Below are 17,407 nucleotides of genomic sequence, written 5' to 3'. Positions count from 1 at the left end.
AGCAACTTATACAGATATTTGCTCTATCTATTAACAGTGTTACATATTCTTGGGGTCCTCAAATACTGTTACAAGCACAGTATTAGTTGTATCATAACTCATGAACTGATTCCAGTTTGCCTCTCCATTATACTTTCATACATATTATTAAGGTTGCTTCTTGACAACAATCTACCTACAACAGTAATTTGGGATATAAATATGATCCTAAAATATTTTTTTCTAGAATGCTTTACTTTTCATTTCTATCATCTAATAATTTACGGACACTGTACACTGGTAAAACACGTGGTTCTTGCCTTTCTGGATATCATGAGGTAGTAGGAAAGAAAATAACATCAAACAAATACATAAATTTAAAAGTACAGGGAGGAATAATGGACATAATAAAAGGGAGTACCAGATATTATATGGGGGAAAGGTAGAACAGTGACCTACTTAAATAGTAAGATCTTTGAGACATGAAGGTTAAAAAGGTAAGAAGGGGGTCCTGGCAAGGGCACAGGAAGTGCCAAAGCCTGGAGAGATTAGCAAGAAATTGAAAGGAAGTTTCTGGGTGGGAGTATTATGGGAAGAAGAGAAAATGGTCAGATAAAAGGTTGGAGAGGAAGGTAGGGGCCAGATCAAATGGCCATAATAACAGTTTGGATGGAATATAAGTTTGGATGGAAATGATGTTTGTTTTTAAAGAAGAAACGTGACTCCACTTATATTTTCAAAAAAATATTGTTGAGGTTCTGTGAACAGATTGAAAGGAGCATCTGTATTTGAGATACCCTAAAAGAAGTATCAAGCAGGTAACTGGACACATGTGTTATGGCTTGTATCTAGATGTGCCCTCCCCTCTGAGCCTCATGTGCTCATAAAGTGGGGCTTTTTGGAGCTTGCTGGATCTAAGGTGTGTAATACTGGGATTACGTATGTGTGGTATTAAATTAGCCCACTGATTGGAATTAGCATAGTTCTGGTTGTGGCTGAATGGATTTACTGAAGACAGAAGCCCCACCCTTGGTGTAGGTGGTACCCAAAAAGCTTGTACCCTGTATCAGACAAAAGGGAAAGGCAGGCTTGCTATTTGCTGCTTCCTACCTTCTGCTTGCTACACCATGAACTGCTTCTCCTCTGTGATGTCCCTCTGCCATGCTGCCTTGCCTTGGAACCAGCTGATTATGGACTGGAACTTCTACAAACCACAAGCTGAAATAAACCTTTCCTCCTTTAACTTTAGGTGTCCGATTTTTGTCCTAGCAATGACAAAAGTAAGACAGATTCCGGGCACCAAAATCTGTCTTAGTTTCTTCTTTGTTGCTGGGACAAAATACCCAAGGCCCCCAAGTTAAAGGAGGAAAGGTTTATTTTAGTCCAGTTCGTAGATGTTTCAGTCTATGGTTGGCTGGCTCCAAGACAGGGCGGCATGACACTGGGACATGGCAGAAGAGAAAAGAGTCCATGGCAAGGGAAGCTGGAAGCTGGAAGCAGCAAGCAGCAAGCAGCAAGCAGCAAGCAGCAAACAGCAAACAGCAAACAGCAAACAGCAGCAACAGCAGCAGCAGCAGCAGCAGCAGCAGCAGCCGCCAAGATTCCCTTTCCCTTTTATCCCATTCAGGCTACAAGCCTTTTGGGTGGTACCACCCATGCCCAGGGTGAGGCTTCTCATTACCCACACCCAGAACTATGATAAACCAATTAGTGGACTAATCTGGTACTACACACCCTTAATCGCACTATCACACCCTCAACCCACATTCAGACACCATAGATTCAGCCACCTCCAAAAAGCCCTACCTATGACTGCATGAGGCTTTGGGGGAACATCTAGATACAAGGCAGAATAGTATGGAGCCCTAAGGAGAGGGAGGTATAGGCTGCAGGTAAAGTTCTGAGCCACTATAACCATTCCTAGAGTTCCAATTGGCAAAACTGCAAAAATCTACAACCATTATGCTTACCACCCAAAACACAATTTTCTGAAATGCTCATTCTTGTAACTTTTAAGTACTCCAGGGCTCAAACAAATTACTTGGTTTGGCATCCCTGTTTAGAAGCATTAGTGAGGATTTAAGACTAGACTTTTAACTATGAAGTCCATAATCCAGTATATTATATTGTATTTCCCTCTAAAGGATCTAGAAGAGTAACTGACTGTCATGTATGCTTTTAAAAAAAAAAAACCAGGCCGGGGATTTAGCTAACAACAAAAAAACTAACAACTTACCTTGTATATCCTGTTATGCATATCTCAAACTTTCTATTTTCTGATTCAACCTTAACTATAGTGGTAAAACTGGGAATGTCAATGAAAGGATGAAAAAGATAAAAAAGAATATACACTACTTTGTGACTGATGGAACACTGGGAGCTAAAGGAAGAATCTAAGCAAAGGAGACTTATTACCCAAAAAGGAATGTCAGTGATATAAAATATCAGGTCCTGTTTTACACACATACACACAAATATCAGTGGAAAAAGGAGTAGGAAATGCTCAGTTTAACTGGGGTAAATAGTTGAAAAAGTTAGAAATTCTCAGTTTTAAAGATACAAAGGCATTCTAGGAGTGAACAGAATGAATTGTGTTTAAAGAGAGAGTTTAGCCCGGGGAACATGTGAGTACAGGATCTATGAAATTATCTGGCAGGATTTCTGTTTTTGGAAACAGAATGTGGAAGAAGGAAAAGCTATTAGAATTAGCGTTTTTTTCTTGAAGAAATTAGGGAGGAAAAACAGTGGTTGTCAACTGAACTATGGGAAATATTCACACAGTAGCAGAGGGCGGAGTAAAAAAAGGAGATTATCGACAGGCCTTAGTAAATAATTAAACACAGAATGTGCAAGAGGGAGGAGTCAAAGATGAACATAGTTTGATCCTAGTAACTAAAAGGACAATGAAACCATTAAAAAGGGCAAAGGTATTTTCGAAGATCCATGTTCTAGAGCATGTGGAATATGAGAAAGGATCAATTTTCCTAGAATAAAATGCAAACACCCATCCTAAGAAAAGCATTCAGGCCTTGTTGGTTGGCTGCAAACTACTTTATCAGTATTATTATCTTGTCTCCTCCCTTCCTATCTACCACTGTCAGTTACTACTCTTAAATGAATCCCATTGATAGAAAACCTCTCACTGGTTGAAGCAATAAAACAAACACATCCAAGAATTTATTGAACTGAAATTTTCAGAAGAATTTAGTCCACATTGATTGTAGGGCATCAAACATGTCTACACTAAACCATCTTTGGATCTGCTTTTTTCCATGGTGTCTTCTATCTCATTAGTCCTGGAAGGAAAGAAACTCCAGGCTTCTCTCTAGATGTAAGTCCCCTGGAAAAGACCTAACACCTTCGAAACTAAGGCAGAGTTCAACTTTCAAATATGCTTTCTTCCTGGTGTACCGCCCAGATCTTATGGAGTGAGGGGAGAAGGGTTAGTTCTATGGGAGCATATTCAGAATGAACAGCAATGTCTACCAATGTCTACCAAAATCCCTTCCACCATGCAGTGGAGTAATTGACAAACCATGCTTTCCCGTTCCCCATGGAAGAAAAGATATCAGATGAAGCCAACTACTTGGGAGGCTGAAACAGAATTACAAGTTCAAGGCCAGCCTGGGCAACTTAGTGTGGGAGCCTGTCTCAAAATTAAAAAGGAAAAGGATAGAAGGGAATGGGATTAATATGAGAAAATGGAAAAATAGGAACAAAATCTTTGTAAATAGGGAGGAATGGAGGAGTTGAAGAGAGGGCTGGACAAGGGTGAAAAATAAGAACCAAGAGAGACTATGTAAAGGTGCAGATTTCCAATGATGAATGTCATTATATTGTATACCTAAAATGTACCAATGATTAGAATGAATAATTGATAATGCAAAATAGGAAGAAAAGGTCCAAGGGGTAGGGGTAGTGGAAGAGGCAGGGGAAAGGAAAGAAGGGAAAGGAAAAATGCTGAGAAATGGAAAAAATGGAAATAAAGTCTTTGTAAATAGGGAAGGGTGGAGGGGGTGAAGGGAGGGCTGGGAATGGGGAAAAAATAAGAACCAAGATGCATTATGTAAAGGTACAATTCCCAATGAGAAATGTAATTGTGTTGTATACCTAAAATGTACCAATAAAAGAATTTAACAACAACAACAACAACAAAAAAAATTAAAAAGGAGGGAGGGAAATGTAGGTGAGTGATACAGTGCATGCCAGCAAGCCCAAGGCCAAACAAAACACTTCACATGAAGGATCGGGATCTGATTTAAGTCCATCAATTTTAATTTTAGTTTTATTTTGAGTCAGGGTCTATGTCCTGGCCAGGAACTTGCTATCCTCCTGTCTGAATCTCTGAAATTTGTGTTGGGATTACAGGTGTTAACTACTAAACCTGGCGAGCTCCTCAATTTTGATGTCTTCTCTGAGAATACAGTAAGAATTTGAAATAGTTACTGGGATTAATGTTATCTTGGAGGATTTTACAGCCCAAAACCAGAAAAGCGCTATTTTTTTTAAAAACAAGATGCTTTTTACTTCAAGTCTAGATTCCTTAAAGCAAAAATTACTAAGAATAGAATCCTTTTTCAGTAATTTAGAAGCACATGACACGTGCTTTCCCACAGGGTCCAAGTGTGGGTAGCAAGGGAACCCCCGGCCAAGTTAGAAGTATTTACATGTCCCAACCAAGGGAACAGTGCAAATTAGGGCCCTACTTCATCCCCGTTGCCTCACCTCCCACCATCCATAATAATATGATTTGGGTTTTAATAAAAAGCCAGAGGTAAAACTACAAGTGAACAAATACTGTACATCTTGATTTTCCGTCTTCCCCTCCCAGCCCAGGGCGCCTGCTTGATCCCCAGGCCCAGCCACCTGTAAAGAAGCTACCCCAGCGGCGCTCCTGCCGGGAGCTGGGGAAGGGGTGTTCCCGGCGTTCAGGGACTTTCCCAACCTCCAGGGAGGAAGCCGAGTGTTGGGGACGTTTCCAACCAACTCTGACAAAGTGTAACTGCCGTCGGCAAAGTGTTTCGCTTTTCGAGGGAGCGAGTACTCCCTTTCTGGCCTCTAAATGCAGGAAGGGAGCTCTTCTCCTCCTCGCTCCCGGAATCCGCCGTAAAACCAAAGCCACTCCAACCTACCGCGCCTCCACCCCGCCAGGCCCCGCTTTCCCGATTTCCAGTAACCGGCGCCCTCCAAGCCGGCAGGGAAAGGGGTCTCATAGCTCCGAATTTCCCTGAGCGGCCGCAGAGTCCACCCGAGGGCCCGGACTCTTCCGCGCGGCTCCGCGGTGGCCCACGGAGAAAATCGCATGCGCACGGAGCCGCGGCGCGGAGGGCGAGCGCGAGGGGAGGAGCGAGCGCCGAGCGCAGGAGCCGGGGTCACTGACGACGCATGCGCCGGGAAGGAGCGCAATCACGGACTTGACCGCGGCTACCCGCTTAAAAAAGGAAACCCCGGACGGCGAGGGCGCGAAGGAAATCTGGCTGCCGCCGCGTGCGCGCTCCCGGTGAGTGCGCCCCACCGGGTGGGCCGGGGCCTGACGTCTACCGGTTGGCTTGCCTTGGCGGCGCATGCGTGCTCCCAGTGCCGGTGGAGGAGGGGAAGGGAAGGGAGGGGGAAGAGGAGGGCGGCAGTAGCGGTGAATTTGGGGGCAGGGTGGGGGGGCGTCACTCGCAGCCCCAGGTGCTGCTGGCGCTGGGAACCGCTTTGTCTCCGGGACGCAGCCGGTTAGTGGTTTCGAGGCGCCGAGGACAGTCCTGGGTGGTGAGGGAAGAAGCAGGACCCGCCGCAAGCCACACGGTGAGGGCGCGGGCCAGGGGAGGGAGCAGGGGGCGGTGTGTGGGGCCCGGGGGGGGGGCGGCCAAGGCAGGGGAGGCGGGTGCAGAAGCCCAAGTTTTGCTTCCCGCTGTAGCGTAGCTTTTCCCGGGAGTTGGGGCGAGGCCCGCCCGGGCTGAGGGGCTGTCGAGGGCAGTTGGGGTTACCTGCGGGGCAGGGGCGGGATTGGGGTGCGCGGCAAGGCAGGGGGCCAGAGGGCGCCCAGGCTGCAGCCGATTCCAGCGTCTGGGCGGCGAGCAAAGCCAGAACCGATGCCTACAGGGCTTTCGCCCGGGACCCGCTAGGCCTGTGACCCACTTTATTCCTGTCACCGTTCGGGCACGTTTGGAGCGGCGCCCAATGGGGCGCTGGGGCGGCCAGCTTCTCCGGGGAACCCCCGCCCTCCCGGCGCACGGCCCGCGCGCCATGGTGCGCAGTCCGAGCGGCTGCCGCCGCCGCCCGTGGGCTGGTTCCGTTAGTGGTCGTGGTTCCGGGACTTGTCTTCGGGGAACGCGCGGCTCGGGGCGCGGCGCCGGGCTTCGCTGCTTCCCTGGACCGGCGCCTGGCGCTCCTGGCGCTCGGGTCGCCGGGGCGGCTGGCGGTCTAGGTCCCTTTCCGCCTGCGGAGTTGGCCTCTCCCGAGATGGTCCTGGCGCTCCGGCGGTGTGTGCCATTTCCAGCGCGCAGCGTTGCAGAATCCCTGTTCTTTAGGGTGTTCTTCCCTGGTGTCGAAGCCGTCCTGTTAAAAGTAGTCAGGAGAATCTTTAAAGAGAAAGAGGTCTTGGCCTCTGACCTGGCAAATGACAGATCAACTCGTGCGCGGTTTCCTACTATTAGAATGCCATTCTGTGATTTAAGGCTTTCTAGCCTTCTCAAAAAACAAAAGCAGTGTTTTCTTTTACAGCCAAAGAAAAGCACAAGAAATAAAGAAACTTTTGCACTCATTGTTAATTCGGCTAATGTGCTGATCCCCGAAATCAAAGTAAAGGTAATTATGTTCGTAGATTCCGTTCTGATTTGTAGTTTAAAGTGATCAGAGCAAAAATTGTGTAATATTTCTCTTCCCCTACATATTTGAAAATAAAGTCTTAAAAGGATGTCTGAAAGATATTCCTTAGGACATCTCAAATCAAATTTGTTTTATAATCTTGTCGGAGGAAGAAAACTATTGTGTGAAGTAGTTGACTGAACAGATTGACATTAAAGGTTGGTTAGTCTGAAGAAGGTAGACTGAAAATGTGGTACAACTAGTCGTGATCAGTGATGAAAAAAGAATGAGGAAGCTTACTGTGTACTGACATGAAATGATCTCAAAAATCTGTCAAAGTGAAAAAAGCAAGGTGTAGAACAGCATGAATAGTGTTTTCTGTGTCGGGGTAACTACAGGGTTAAACTTGTTTCCTCTGCTTTGTGTAAAGATCCTGGGAGAATGATTACTGGAAAACTGATTTTTATAATATGTTCACTATTTTTCAGAAACTATTTTTACAATAAGGTCAAATATTAAGACAAAATTTTCCCTCTTTTTTAGAGAATTTACATTTAATCAGGTGCTTACCTTTTTAATTCTCATCATAGTGAAAAAAAGTATAGGTTGATTTACGTTCAAAATTTTGTGTACTAAAAGTTTGTATTAAAATATGATTTTATGTAAATAGTTAACTTTTTTCTTAATCTCTTCCCCTCAGTTATAAAAATGGCACATCCCACTGTAGAAAACTTACGAAACACTAAAAAAGTACAAATTAAATTTTAAAAATATTGGAAGCCCTACCACTGAGAGTACTCAATTTTAGTCTCCTGGAATATCTTTTTCCTTTCTCATCAGCCATTAGTGTATATTAAATGTATGTGCACTAACAGACATATAGGCTTAGAATGGATCTACTATAGTGCAAATTGTTCTACTTATTTAACAGTGAATCAGCATATTTTCATGTCACTATTTCTCTTCAACATTATTATTTTTAATAATTATGTAGTATTTTTCTGCGTTTTTGTAATAATTTATTTACCAGTGTTTCTTGGATACAAGTTTTCAATTTGTAAACTAGTACAAAATCAGGTAGATACTTAAAAAATTTCAATAGGATAGTCTTTGGAAGAATTAAAATTCAAATAGAATGATACTGAATTTCTATGGATAACATGATTAAACAGAAACTTTGTGCTTTTTGTTGAAAAAAATGCCATAAGTATGTAATAAGTTATCTAAGAATGATCCCTAATGATGAACTGAATTCAGAATTTTTTGTGATGATATATTTTACTTCTAAAGTATGTTTTGTTCGAATTGAATTAAACTAACTTTTCATTTCATAAGCATAAATCATTTGAGTAGCATGGCAGTCTGTGACATAATCTGAACACAATTAAAATTTGAGCTCTAACATTTCTTACAATGGCCTAAGTTCAAAGGAACTTTTTTAAAAGAATTTTTTAAATTGCTTGAGAAGCACTTCCTTAAATGGAAAGCCTAAATACCAACAAATAATCCTTTACCATCCAGGGGATTGTCATTAGCATTATGTGTTTCTGTGACGTTTCATTCAACTCCAGGGTATATAATATTAACGTGTGCTACATCTTCAAGTTTAAATTGGGAGAAAAAAAAACATTTTCAAGAGAAAGTACATAGGGTCTTAAAGTTTGATACAGTAATGTTAATGCATTGTCTATTCTTGGAAATTAAACACTTTGTCATTTTTAATAGTGACTTCCTTTTTAAAGCTTTATCAGGAAACTGGAAAATTTTTAGATGCTCACTGTTTTCTCTATTCTCAGTGACACTAACTACTTGTTAATCTGTTTTATTCTGAGTTGAGCTTCTTCTTACTTATTATCTGAAAATTAGTAGCAAAGAACAAACTAATAAGACCTTATGCTTACTTATATTTATAGCATGGTGTAGTGATTAAGAACACAGTGTTCTATAGCTAATCTGCTTGGTGTTCAAATCTTGGCCATATGTGGCTGTGTGACCTTATAAAAATTTTGTGTCTTTGATACTTCAGTTTCTCATCTGTAAAGTGAGGATAGAACAAACGATGTGGCTCAGTAGCTGCATGCACAAGAACCTGGTTTTAATGCCCAGCACAGATTCCTGAGGTGATGAATGATAATTATTCAAACAAATGTTTCTCATATAATTAAATGTTCAATGAATGCTAATGATTATTCCTATTGTTTTGGTAGTGTGTAGTCTAAGTAAGTTGCTTAGAGTTATATATTTGCACTGTGTAGCCCAGGCTGGCCTCAGACTCATGGTGATGCTCCTGCCTCAGCCTCTGGAATGCTGGAATTACAGGCAGGGGATATTGTGTATCTTTTTAAAACTTTTGCTGCCTGAAGTTTTTATTCACAAGACTGATATTCTTCTATGTTTAAAATTTAAATTGAAATAATATTAAAAGTCATTTAGGAAAAACACTTTCCAGGGTTTTCAAAAGGTTAGGACTTAAAATTTGTTTTGGGTGTGGTGGCACACACCTGTAATCCCAGCTCTCCAGAGGCTGAGGCAGGAGGATTGGTGTAAATTGAAGGCTAGCCTGGGCTACATAGTTAAAGGCCAGCCTGAATTACATAGTGAGACTCTGTCTCAAAAAAAAAAAAAATTGTTTTGCAACTTAAATAGTTCACTAGAAATTTCACAGATTTTTATTAGCACCAAGAAGAGAAGTCAAAGAAATTTTAGTGCTATAGTTTGAATCTTAAGTGCCCTCAGAGGTCCTTGTAGTATGTAGGCTTGCTGTCCTCAGGATGGTGCCCTTGGTGGTGCAGTCTGTAGGAGGCAGGGCCTAGTGGGAGGGCTTAGGTTGTTTGGGGGCTTGCCCTTGAAGGAGGTAACAGGAGAGAAGAGTTGTTTTCTGCCACATGTTCCCAACCATTGCCACCTGGCACCTCCATCCAAGCCTAAAAGCAATGAATTTTCTTGTGTGGAGTGGAACCTCTCAAATTGTGAGGCAAAATAACCTTTTTCTCTTTATAAGTTGATTGTCTCAACTATGTATTTGTTACAGTGACAGAAAGCTGGTGAAATTAGTGAAAAAAATACTTGGCTGAAAACTTGTATTTTTCAGAAAAGATGATGTAATTATGAAGGTGTCTTCCTTTCACCAATGTTTATTGTGTGAAGTAATTTAATATTACATATGTTTCTGAGTCTGTTACTTTGTTGGAGTTGATCATTAGGAAAATTTATAATACTGATCTTTTTCTTTTGGAAAAGGTTTTGTAGTTTTTGTAAAAGTGAGTTATGCAATTTAGAAAAAAGATAAAGTACCAAAAACTATTTTAAAAATCTGTGATGAAAAAAAAAATCACCTAAAGACTCAAGGGTAAGCTGCTATTTTAATTTTTTTTAAGGATTTTCTAAGGAGTGTGTGTGTGTGTGCGCGTATGTGTTTAAATATTAGCATTTTATAACAAGTGGAGTTTGTATAGATTTGTAAAAGTTTTCTTATTTCCTGAGTGCTGGTGAATAAACACATTTTTATTATTTTTATCTAGTTTTACTGTAGTTCATTTGCCTTTTTGCTAGTAATAGTTGAGTTTGTAACTACCACCAACTTTAAGATCATTATATATTGTCTCTTGAAAATTGTTTTTCTTTTTGGTTCATCTGCTTTTTATCTTCTTTTTAATACTGTAATTAATAGTGTCGTATAAATTAAGTTTTAATAGTTTAAGATACGTTAATACTTCTGCCATTCCCCAATAATCCCAGTTCCTTACGTACTTTAATTCCGTGTACAGTTTTTTTGTATTATTATCGTTTTGTGTTTTACTTACACATATATTCCCACAGACATTACTAGTATGGTTTTGAACAATGTTTATTCATAGTTACCTTTCCAGGGCTCTGGATATTTTCAGTTATAAACTTCTAAGTTGGTAGTTACTTTTTTAAAAAACGTTTAAAAACTTTTTTCCTTTCTTTTTTCCTTTCCTTTCATTGCTTTCTTCCTTTGTTTCTGTTAAAGTTAGCTATCAGTCTTTTTGAAAATAATGTGTCAGCTAAATGCTGCAGAAAAAAAGTATTTTTCTTTGGCTACTTTTAAGACTGCCTTAGTTCTGTAGCTAAAACAGACTCTTAGTTTTATGACTATTTTGTGTAAAGGTGTGGTTTTAGATATATTAGTTTATGTTCATACAGTTTTTTAAATCTAGCTTTTGGTGCCTTGTCGTTTTGGACAGTTCTCTTTCATTACCTCTTCAAGTATTCTCTGTCATTACCCCTTCTTCTTTTAGGATTTTAATTAAATGTAATATCTAATTATAATGTTATATACGTATGAAAAATTTTTTCTCTAAATTTCTGTTTGGATGGATATCTTCTATTTGCCTATCTTCTAAGACACCAACATGTCTCTTTAGTTCAAACCAATCTGTTGTGTTCTTAATTTTACATTGTAATTTTGAATTGTAGAAGTTCATTTGATGCTATTTTATAGTTTTGTTGTTGATCCCCCCAACATTGGGATTAAACCCAGGGCCTTGGCACAGAGGGGGCCCCCTGCCTTGTTGTTTTTTTTTTTTTGAGACAGGGTCTTGCTAAGTGATAAAGTTGCCCAGGCTGGGCTTGAACTCAAAATCCTCCTGTCTTAGTCTCCTAGAATGCTGGCATTATTATTTTATAGATTTTAATAGATTCTAATTTTCTTGGACATAGTTATTTAAATGCTTATTAATTCCAATATCTGCATCTTGAATTAGTCTGTTTATATTGTTTTTCTATTTGTTATTGATCATGGGGTGGTATGTTTCTGTCTCTTCACATATCTGCCAAGTTTTTCAAAGAACTTGTCCATTTCATTGAAGATATTGAATATACTGGAATAAAGCTGTTTTTAATAGTCTGCTATCTTTTTAATACCTATGGAAAATACTGTATAGTGAGTCTAATATTTGTATAACTTGTCCAGATTTAATACTGCTCCCGATACTGGTAATTTTGGTTTTCTTTTTCCTTTAGCAGTCTAGCTAGAGGTTTACTTTATTGAGATTTTTTTGAGTTAGGTTTTGATTTAACAGATTTTCTGCTTTTTATTTCCTTATTTCTTTCTGATCTTTAATATTTGCTTTCTTTAGTTTTCTTTGGGTTTAGTTTTTCTTTTTCTAGTTTCTTTAGAAGCTTAGGTCACTGATTTGTGGTATCTTTAAAATGTAAATGAGCTATTAATTTTGCTATAGGTGCTTATAACTTTTGATATATTGTTTTCAATCAATTCAAAATACTGTCAAATTTCTCTCTTTCTAAATTGGAAGCAGTCTTTGTAAATAGGGAGGGGTGGAGGGGTTGAAGGGACGGCAGGGGAAGGGGGAACAATAACCAAGAGAGATTATGTAAAGGTGCAAATTTCCAATGATGAATGTCATTATTTGTATACCTAAAATGTACCAATAAAATAAAATTAAAAAAAAACAACTTCTCTTTCTCTTTTTTTGGATGAGGTTCCCACTGTGTTTCTCAGGTTGCTTTCTAACCCCTTGGGGTGAAGTGATCCTTCTGCCTCTGTACTCTGCAGTAGGTGAACTGCAGACACATGCTATCAAGCCTGCCTCCCCTCCCCTTGTCTTTTCTTTCTTTTCTTTTCCTTTCTTTCTCTTTTTTCTTTCTCTCTCTCTCCCACCTTTTTCTTTTTTTGAGACATGGTCTTGCTTTGTAATTCAGGGTGGTTTTGACCTCACTGTGTTACCCAGGCTGGCCTCAAACTCACAGTGATCTTGCTCAGCCTCCCAAGTGCTGGTATTACAGATGTGTACCACCACATCCTGCTGATGCCTGGTTTTTGATGTCTTCCTTTATTTGTGGATTACCTGTACTGTAATTTTTGCTGATTGCACTGCACAGTACAGTACTGTAGTTTTATGTTCTGTTACACATTACAATGCTGCATGTAAGAGGCAAAGAAGAGCAACATCATCAAATTGGAGTTTCCTTTGATCATTTCTTTGTTCTGAATATTGTAATGTACATAAGATATACAATTCCACATTAGCGACCAATTTATTTAACCTAGTCACAGGAAGGGAATTGGATCCTTAAAGGAGGAATGTCTGTATTTAGCAGTATGTTACTTGGTTTCCGCTAGAGATCTTTCCCTTGTTCTTCATTTATTCCATTGCAATGAGATCCTTTTAAATTTATTGAGATTTATCATATAGCCCAGAGCATGGTCTATCATGGTAAATGCTTCATCTTTGAAAAGGATGTGTATTCTGTACTTACTGGGTGTTCTATAAATGTCAGTTAGGTCAAGCTGGTTGATTTGTGTATGCCTTTAATGAATGCCGGATTGTTTTAGACAGATGGAATAGGGAGTCAGTCACCTTAAATTAAAGGGATACTAGGTTGCTACTTTAGAGTTTGGTGTAACTATCTCTAATTTGCTCATTTCTCAAATATCTTTATAGAGCTTTCAGTTGAAAGCTTGGTGGTCTTTGTTCCTTTATAATACCAAATGTGGAAAAATTCACTTTGCTTTTTAAAGTTTCTCAGTTAGCTATTTAGCCTTTTCTCTGTAAGGCCTCAAACCCAGGGCCTCAAGCATGCACTTCTACCACTGAGCTGCCCTTCTTATAGGGAGATAGATCTTTTGCAAAATGGAAGAGCACCAAGGTGGGGGGGGTGTTAAAAAAAGAATTAAGATGTGTTATGTACATGTACCTACTCCCCATGAGGAATGTAATCATTATGTACTGCAGACATGTACTATCAGGTTGAGATTAGATCCTTCTATGCTTATATTCTTCAGGGTTTTTATCTTGAATGGATGTTGGATTTTGTCAGAGGCTTTTTCTGCTTCTATTGAGATGATCCATATGGGTTTTGCTTTTTGTTTACGTGGTACATTACATTTATTGATTTATGTACATTGAATCATCTTTGCATCCTGAGCGTGAAACCAGCTTAGTCATGGTTATGATCTTTTTAATGATTTGTTACATTGTTTGCCAGTCTCTTGTTGAGAATCTTTGCATCTGTGCTCATTAAAGAGATTGGCCTATAGCTTTTTTTGTTAAATTCTTGTCTGGTTTTGGTATCAGGGTAATGCTATCTTCCAGGAATAAGTTTAGAAGTAATACTTTCCTTTCAATTTCATTAAAAGTTTGAGAAATATTGGCAATTTATTTTCCTAAAGTTGTTGCAGAATTCAGAAGTGAATACATTAGGTGCTATGCTTAGTTGCTATACTTTTTATTTCTGTCTCAATTTCATTGCCTGTTATGGAGTGTTTAGTGTTATATCTTGGTTCAGTTTTGGCACTTCTTATACCTCTAGAAATCTGTTTATTCTATGTTTTCCAATTTATTGAAGTAAAGTTTTCAAAATAGTTACTTATAATCCCATGGATTTCAGGGGTATCTTTGCAATTTTTCCTAATTGCATTGATACTAGTTTTTTCTTTCCTTCTCATAAGTTTGGCTATGGTGTGTCTTATTTTGCCTGTTCTTTCAAAGAACTGACTCTTGGACTCATTAATTCTTCATTTTTTTTTAGTCTCAGTTTTTAAATTTTCATTCTACTCTTTATAATTTCCTACTTTGTACTAGTTTTGGATTCCAATTGTTCTTGTTTTTGTATGGACTTGAGTTCATTGTATGTTATTTGAGATTTCTCTGTTTTTCTGATGTGGCCATTCACAGCTATAAACTTCCTTCTTAGAGCTGCTTTCATTGTGTTCCTTAGGCTCTAGTATGTTTTATTGGCACTATCATTTGATTCTAGGAAGTAATTGACTTCTTCTGTGACCCATTGATTATTCAAGAGTGTATCATTTAATCTTCGGGTATGTACATAATTTCTGTGTTTTTTCTTGCCATTGATTTCTAGTTTCACTGCACTATGAACTGATAATGTGCATGGGATTCAGTCCAGTTGATCTGTTTATTTGTGAAAGTAGAATGTTGAATTTCCCCTCTATGATTGTTGACATTTATATGATCTTTTGTGTTTGGTTTTGTTTTATAAAGTCGTGTGTCAGTGTTAGATGCATAAATGTTTACAGTATTATCTTTTTCTGTTGAATTATCCCCTTTACCAGTATGTAGTGATTTTTTTTGCCTTTTCTGATCAGTTTTGGCTTGAAGTCTAATTTGTCTGAAAATAGATAGCTACTCCTGCTTGCTTCCAGGATCTTATTGTATGAAAAATTGTTTTCCATCCTTTGATCTTTAATCTGTGGGCTTCTTTAAATACTGTGTTTCTGGTATACAGTGTACTGTTGTGTTTATATTTTAATCCATTTGGCCAATTTGTATTTCTTGATTAGAGTACTTGAGACCATTTACACTGTTATTACTGAAAGTTCTTGACTGATTTCTGTCATTGTATTTTTTCTCTTGGTGATTCCTTTACTTTTTGCTTTTGCTTAACTGCTCACCCTACTTCTTTCAGTGGGTCCTCTGGCACTGATGTCTTCGTTGTCTCTGTCTAGGATATCGTTGAATATTGTTTTGTAGTTTTGGTTTAGCAGTCATGAATTTCCTAAGGTACTCTTTGTCACAGAAGGGCCTAATTTTACTCCATCAATTTTGAAAGGTAGTTTTGCAGGATAGATTCATCTGGGTTAAAAGATTTTTTTTTAAGGTTTGAAGAACTTCTCTCTAAGCTTTCCTGCCTTTAAAGTTTGTGTTGAGAGATTTGCATTAATTCTAGTAAGTTTACCTTTATAGGTGATTTGTTGTTTTTCTCTGACACTTTTAAAAATGTTGTCCTTGTGTTGGACTTCTAGGATTTTGAACACGATGTTTTATAGAGAAGTTCTTTGATTGTGGCTGTTTGCAGTTCTATATGCGTGTCTTACTTGTATGTTGCATTTTTTCCTCATACTTGGAAAGGTTTCTGCTGTTTTCTGTAAACAGATTTTTTTATGTCATTAATCTGTCTTCTAATTACTCTCTAGTTACAGTTAATTTAGATGAGTTTTATTTGTGTTATGTAACAGTTGTTGGATCCATTTTCCATGACCTCTTGTTTTTAAGGTATCTTTGAGTATATGGTCACCTGTACCAGCCCTTCTACTTTGTGATACTTCCCATACTGATCACTTCTCTTGACCATATTTTGAATAGAAATTTTTATCTCCTGGATTTCTGTTTGATACCTTTCATGGACTCTAATTCTTTACTAAATTTGTCATTTATATGTTATATCATTTTGGTTAGCTCAGCTAGATTTTTCTGTCTTCATCAATTAAACTTGCTGATCATTTCATTAATAAGTCCAATATCTATTTAATTATATCATCTTTGAGCTTGCTGAACATGTTATTAATCTGTTTTTGTTTCTTTTATCTCTTTGTACAATTCATTCGTTTAAGTTTTTATTTTCTCACCATCATTCCTTAATTGGATCACCTTTGGGGGAGTTAGGAGTTTTTTGGAAGCCTTATGTTAGCTTTTTTCATATTTTTTTTCCTTTTTTTATGTTGAGGATTGAGAATTGATTAGAATGGGAAGACTTTGTTGCTAGATCTTTTTAGTTAGCGTCTACTTCCCAGTGATGTGATTTTGGCTTTGGTTATGTTTTGATATTTATCTACCTTCTGAAATTACTCAGTTTAACGAGAGTGGACCTTGTAGCAGCATTGCAAGGTGAGAATCCTACTAGTTATATCATTATCAACAGATCCAGTCATATCACAATCCTGTACATTAAAAACTTGTTTTAATAATTGTACTGTTTTTTCAGTTCCCCATACAGACTATCCTGTACAACTAATGACAGGGAGACTGGAGTGTGATGGGAGGAAAAAGGTGGAAAGAAAGGAAAGGGTAAATCAGTAAATAGAGAGAAAAGAGAACTACCACTAGATGCAAAAACAGACAGGAGATCAGACTCTGTTGGAATTATTTTTATAGCTGGAGTAAAGAGCTCATGTTGAGGGTTTGAGAGAATATTTATGGAAACAGGAAAAGGGACACAGAGGGAGGCAAGTATAATTAGAGATTGAAAGAAGCTGCTAGAATGTCAGAGCCTGTTAATATGTTGATAGCCTATGTTTGGATCCTCTACACAGTTTTGGTGAGGGTTACTCTGACTTGTCCATGAAAGGTATTATTTAAAGCACTGCTTGTACTTATTCTTTTTTGCTGATGCATAGACAACTCCTGTATATTTGCTAGATGAAAGGAGGAAAAGAAGAGAGAGGAGATAAAGGGTAAGAAAGACAGGAGAAGAGAGAAAATAAAAATAAGAAAAACAAAACCCCACAGTTCTGTTCTGCAGTATGAGTTCAGCTGAGTGTCTCCCCCTCATTCTACCCCAGTTCACAAGTTGGGAAGCTTTGGCATGTAGGGAGGCTTGGGTAGATCCCTGGCTTGGCTCTTTCCTGCTCCCCTGTCCTCTGAGCATACTACAAGTTACTTCTCTACACCCTTCCCAGTCCACAACATGCTGTTATTGGAGGTCTCCAAGCTGGTCATCTCCTCCGAGGTACCTGTGAGACAGAAGGCTGTGGATCCTCGTGATTCTCTGAGCCTGCCTCCTTGTTGCCAGCCGCACTGTGGGCATGACCACCTGTAGGTCTTTGCCTTTGTTTTAGGATCCACCCTGCTCAGTTAATTGAAGGACAAGAGAGTACAGTGTGATTGGCTTAGTGTCCATTTTTCTGCTG

General features: G+C 38.9%; 1 protein-coding gene across 9 annotated transcripts in view; it reads left to right on the top strand.

The window, feature by feature from the left end:
- Window positions 1-5,322: 5,322 nt before the first annotated feature.
- The window catches only part of Clock (clock circadian regulator), a 119,865-nt gene continuing 107,780 nt past the window's right edge, over window positions 5,323-17,407 (top strand). For 6 of the 9 annotated variants that reach the window (XM_087187676.1, XM_021262332.2, XM_087187674.1 and 3 more), the window contains exons 1-2: window positions 5,634-5,772; window positions 6,691-6,774. The gene's annotated coding sequence lies outside the window, so the exon portion shown is untranslated. Of the gene's footprint in view, window positions 5,480-5,632; window positions 5,773-6,690; window positions 6,775-17,407 lie in introns of those variants that run through there. The other 3 variants (XM_021262328.2, XM_013073953.3, XM_004849703.3) reach the window with 3 other exon arrangements.

This window comes from Heterocephalus glaber, unplaced genomic scaffold (assembly GCF_053883595.1).
Source record: "Heterocephalus glaber isolate CG9 unplaced genomic scaffold, H.glaber_assembly_v1.0 deba00001509, whole genome shotgun sequence".
NCBI classification, from domain to species: Eukaryota; Metazoa; Chordata; class Mammalia; order Rodentia; family Bathyergidae; genus Heterocephalus; species Heterocephalus glaber.
This window is presented reverse-complemented; position numbering and strand designations above follow the sequence as displayed.